Below are 6,068 nucleotides of genomic sequence, written 5' to 3' on the forward strand. Positions count from 1 at the left end.
AAATAGTATGATGCAAATGTTGTCACTTCTTCCACAATATATGCATTACAAATTGAAGCTTCGACACATGCCTTATTCTTCACTTTTTTCTTCAAATAATATAAGAACCTAGTTGCAATACAAAAAAATTTATCGGAACATAATATATAATGAAGTAATTTCAAATTTATTTAACAAAAAACTTACCTCTCAAATGGATACATCCATCGAAATTGGACGGGACCTGCAACTTTGGCCTCATAAGGCAAGTGAACTAAGAGATGCTCCATTGAATCAAAGAACAATGGAGGAAATATCATTTCTAAGTTGCAAAGAATAATTGGAATATCTCTCTCTAGTTTCTCCATGTGTGATGCTTTCAACGCTGTTGAGCAAATATCGTGCAGGAAATTACTTAACTCTGTAATGGCGCCCCAAACAAAGTTTGGTAAAAGTTCCTTGAAGGCTATTGGAATTAGTCTTTCCATAAATACGTGACAATCATGACTCTTTAGACCTATCAACTTGCATTCATTCAAATCAACGCATCTCCCTAGATTCGAAGCATATCCATCAGGAAATCGCACCGATTTCAACCATTGACAAACGACCCGTCTCTGCTCCTTGTCCAATGTATAAACTGCTTTTGGTTTTGGTCCCTTGCTGCTTGCATCCACATCTAGTGTTGGCTGATCGCAAATATCCCTCATATCTTTTCTTGCGTTCAAGTTGTCTTTTGTTTTTCCAGTGACATCCATCACAGTATTTATGACATTATCGAAAACATTCTTCTCTATGTGCATGACGTCAAGATTATGATGAATAAGATGGGCCTTCCAATATGGTAGATCCCAAAATATACTGCGCTTAGTCCATTTATGTGTACTTCCGTACCCAATAGTTGTGCCGTGAGGGTTTTCAACAACCGTTGGAAACTCCTGCACTCGCTCCCAAATTTGATCACCGGTCAACCTCAATGGTGGATGTGTTCTTTCGATCCTATTCTTGATAAACTCTTTTTTATTCCTTCTGAATGCATGCTTTAGCGGCAAAAATTGCCTATGACAGTCGAAATAGCTGGCCTTCTTACCGTGTTTTAATCTGAATGACTTCGATCTCTCCATACATATCGGACATCCTAAGATCCCAGCTGTACTCCATCCAGATAACATTCCATAAGCTGGAAAGTCATTTATCATCCAAAGAAGAGCAGCCTTCATTATAAATGTTTGATCGGTAGAAATGTCATACGTAGAGACACCTTCATCCCATAGCCGTTGTAACTCTTCAATCAATGGTTGCATATAAACATCTATCAACTTTTTCGAATTTTGCGGGCCAGTCACGATCAATGTCAAAAACATATAAGGTGTCTTCATGCACATACCGGGTGGAAGATTGTACGGAGTTAGGATAACTGGCCAACATGAATAACTTTTTCCTGATTTCCCAAATGGGGCAAAACCATCAGCACACAGACCTGATGTTTCGAGGCTCTATCGCAAACTCGGGATATGTTCTATCAAAATGTTTCTATGCCTCTGCATCTGAAGGATGACACATTAGACCTTCTTCTGTTTCATGATTTGCATGCCAAGTCATATGTTCAGTAGTGGCTTGAGACGCATAAAGCCTTTGCAACCTAGGGATTAAGGGCAAGTAGAACATTTGTTTACATGGTCTACGCTTCTGATTACAACATTGCCTCCTGTTAATCTTGTACCTAGGTTGGCTGCAGAATTTGCAAGATTCTGCATTTTCATCATCTCTCCAATATAACATACAACCCATACTACATACATCAATCCTTACAACTGGAAGACCTAAATTATCCATTAGCTTTTTCATATCGTAAAAGTCACTTGGCATAATGTTATCACGAGGCATTGTTTCCCGCATTACTTCAACAAAAGAGTTGAAGCAATCCACGTACACATTATGCTCGCCTTGATATTTAACAGCTCTTGTCACACCGATACCTTCGTGTGGTTGTCACAACCGCCCATAAAGGTTCATCTGCTGTTTTCAATACTTCCCATAACCGATTAGATTGAAAAGTTCCATCACACACATTCTCATCAAAACCTGTAACTCCTGCCTCTTCCAATTGTGATGCATGACTAGTTCCCACTTGTTCAAGTGTAGGAGTTAAACTAGTACTTGCATGATTCGATTCTGGAAAAAAATTATGGCCTGTTTCATCAAACACCATCCCCTGATATGGGTTCAATTGGTCATAATAGCTACATTCTTCCCTAACTAACAATTGGTCGCTTCTTCGATATCCGTCATCAAATATAAATGGTTCACCATGGTAAGTCCAATTATAATAGTTCGGAGTAAATCCAAATCTACAAAGATGTTCTCTAACTATGTCAATGTCTTGAAATTTTCCATTACTGCACTTTCTACATGGACACCTTAACTTATTTCCATCCATGAACTCATATTTATTACTAGCAAAGTCCAAAAATAGTTCCACCCCGATTCGAAACTCATCGGTCAATCCTTGACGTCCAGGTAAGTTCTTATTATACATCCAACCCATGTCTCTTTGCATTGTGTCTGTATAAAAATAAAAAAATTCTCGTACAATATTAAAAATATCATATCTATTGTTTAATATTGTTAATTAAAACCATAAAATTCTAACAATTACAATTTTCTTTTCTACGAAACAATTACTTTCAACTTGAAAAAAATGAAAAAATTACCATGTCAAGAAAACTTACCAAGTATTTGACTGAAACCTTTGTAGTAGAAAGTGGTCTATTTGATGAGAATTGCAACGTTCACTTGAATTGCGAGACCTTCAAATGGACACGTACCTAAAATAAAAACAAATTACTTAAAATTCATTTTTTAATTATCTTTTATTTTTTTCTCTTTTTTTTTCTTTTTCTTTTTTTTTTGTCCTTTCTTCTTGGCCGGTCACCGGTCCGGCGACCGGCGAGCTCGCCTGGGCAAGTTCTGGGCGACCTCGAGCTCGTCAGCGGCAAGGCTGGCCCTGGCCGGAACCGGCGAGGGCCAGCCAAGCCGCGGGCGAGATCGAGCTTGCCGACCATGGCGAGCTCGGCCCTCGCCAGTGCCGGCGAGGGCCAGCCAAGCCGCCGGCGAGCTCGAGGTCGCCCAGATCTCGCCGAGCTCTGGGCGAGCTGGAGCTCGCCAGCCATGGCGAGCTCGGCCCTCGCCAGTGCCGGCGAGGGCTAGCCAAGCCGCGGACGAGCTCCAGCTCGCCCAAATCTGGGCGAGCTCAAGCTCGCCGGCCATGGCGAGCTTGGCCCTCGCCAGTGCCGGCGAGGGCCAGCCAAGCCGCCAGCGAGCTCGAGGTTGCCCAGATCTCGCCGAGGTCTCGGCGAGCTCAGCCCTCGCCAGTGCCGGCGAGAGCCAGCCAAGCCGCCGGCGAGCTCGAGGTCACCCAGATCTCGCCGAGGTCTGGGCGAGCTGGAGCTCGCCGGCCATAGCGAGCTCGGCCCTCGCCGCCATAGCGAGCTCGAGCTCGCCCAGATCTCGCCCAGATTTAGGCGAGCTCGAGCTCTCCGGCCATGGCGAGCTCGGCCTTCGCCAGTGCCGGCGAGGGCCAGCCAAGCCGCCCGCGAGCTCAGCCCTCGCCAGTGCCGGCGAGGGCCAGTCAAGCCACCGGCGAGCTCGAGCTTGCCATGGCCGGCGAGGCCCAGATCTCGCTCACATCTGGGTGAGCTCGAGCTCGAGCTCGCTGCCGGCCGGGGCCGAGCTCGCCATGGCCGGCAAGCTTGGCCGGCGAGCTCGCCCAGATCTCGAACTTGGCCGGCAAGGCCCATGCGAGGCTAGCCCACCTGTGCGTCGGCGAGGTCGACCAACGGCCATGGCCAGGCCACCGGACCTCGCCCTATGGCCGGCGATCGGCCAAACCAGTGAGGAAAGGAAAAAAAAATTTTAATAACACCAACAAATACAAATCCAGCGATGAATAATTTTGCGACGAACCGTTTTCGACACCAATTATTCATGAAATTAGCCACCACACTTACCGGCGAAAAAGCTTTACCGAGATTGATTTGCGCGTGCACCGATAAGTAATTCGAGAGAAATTAAAGAGAGAGACGGAGAGAGAACAGCGAGGGGATAAGAGGAATGAGTCGACAGAGAGAAATTAGGGGTCGGGACGGATATCAAAAAAATCATTTTTCGTATTGCAAATTTGCCACGAATAAAATTCGTCGGAAATTTCCGACGAAAATTTTTTCGTCGCAAAAATTCGTCGGAAATTTGCGACAAAAAAATTTTCGTTGGAAATTTGCAATGAAATGTCCCACGAAAAATAAAATCGTCGGAAATTTCCGACGAAAAGTGCTTCGTCGGAAATTTCGTCGGATATTTCCAACGAAATATTTTTCGTCGGAAAATTTCGTCGGAAATTTCCGACGAAAATTGTTTCGTTGGAAATTTCGTCGGAAATTTCCGACGAAGAATTTTTCGTCGCAAATTTCCGAAGAATTTATTTTTCGTTGGAAATGTCGTTGCAAATTTCCAACGAAAATTTTTTCGTCGGAAATTTTCATCGGAAAAACCCGATTTTTTTGTAGTGTAGACTAAGTGAGGAAGATTAGGGTCTGGGCATTTTATTAGGGGACAAGATATCCATTGGAGCCGACTGTATTGGATCGCGAGAATCCTATCGAGAAAATCACCTTCTTCAAGACAGTATTATTGATACGCCTAGTTCTAAATATTCATCTAATATTTTTTAATCTCCATATCACGTATTTGGTTCGTCTGTTTGGGCTCTGGTTGCATCTTAGGTGGGCTTTCTCATCATAAAAATACCAAACCTATACCCCTTACAATGTTGTTTGCTCAAAAAAATACGATTGAAAAAATTTCAACATTTTAAATTGTTCGACTTTCAATTTGTAAGTTTTACCGTGAAAGTACAATAAATTGCATGTGATATTTCCTTTTCTTTTTCGTTTTTTTTATCACTTTTATTGATTTCTTCGTTAGACACAAATATAACGGCTTTCTTAGATGGCAGCAAGGGTCGTTGACGAGAAAAAAAAAGTGCGTTGATGTCGTGAACAGTTAAGATTTCATTACATAAACTTTGCCCACGACATCAACATACCTTCTATGTTAGGACAAAAAGTAGAAAAGGACAAATTGCTGAGACAAGAAAATTGACTTTTAAAAAGATAGCTATTTCAGAAACCATCTAATGACCACAAAAAAAAAAGGCAATCTGAGAGCAAGGATAATTTATCTGAACCCGCAGCCAAGAAGGTTGTGGCCTCCTGCAACTGCAAATCTCCATCGGAGGGAATTGACGGAAGCCACGACTTCCATGGCCACGTCTATCTCTCTGTGAATATCAATCCGTGCGATAGAGACGAGCCCGATCACCGCAACCACGGAGAATTTGTTGGCCAAGAATTTCTAAATGCAACAATGAAAGAATAAAATTTATGTAGAACGTCAAAAAATTATTAATTTAAGGAGAGAGATAAAAGTGCCTTGGGTGAAGGGCTGATGACTACATAATTTTTAGGCATGACGGGCATGGAGAAATTTAGTTTGACAAAATTATTTTTGGAGAGATTTATTTGGTGAGTTACCTTTTTAGAGCAATTTCTTTGAAACATAAAAGCAGATTGTGGATTGAAAATAATCAATTTTCTTTATTTGAATATAAAGTGTCATACAGACAATTTTTTTAACAAAATCTAATTTAATCGGACTATTGATATGTTTTTGTCATTGACTCATCGACGTTAGCACTGGGAGATTGTGACTATAGCTCGCTTGCTTTCTTTTCACATTTATTGAAAATTACGCCTACAATAAATCTCGCACCTTCCAAGCAGTGCTGCGAAAATTACGCCTGCAATAATTGACCTTCCGTGTAGCATGCATCGTAGCGGTTCAATTGGCATGAAGAGTCTTGGATCGTTGGATGGCCAGAACTCAGCATTGTTCAAGCACGCACAATAAAGAGTGGTGCGTGCGGGTAATCCAAGATCGAAGACTGAGAATCGGCGGAGATCATAGCAGTGTGTGGATTGTGATGTTTGAGCACTCCTCAAGTAATCGGTGACTACTTGCTCTTCTCCTCC

Source organism: Syzygium oleosum, unplaced genomic scaffold, assembly GCF_021117445.2.
Source record: "Syzygium oleosum isolate NSW1041296 unplaced genomic scaffold, Sole_v2.1 Sole_v2.04, whole genome shotgun sequence".
In the NCBI taxonomy this organism is placed as follows: domain Eukaryota; kingdom Viridiplantae; phylum Streptophyta; class Magnoliopsida; order Myrtales; family Myrtaceae; genus Syzygium; species Syzygium oleosum.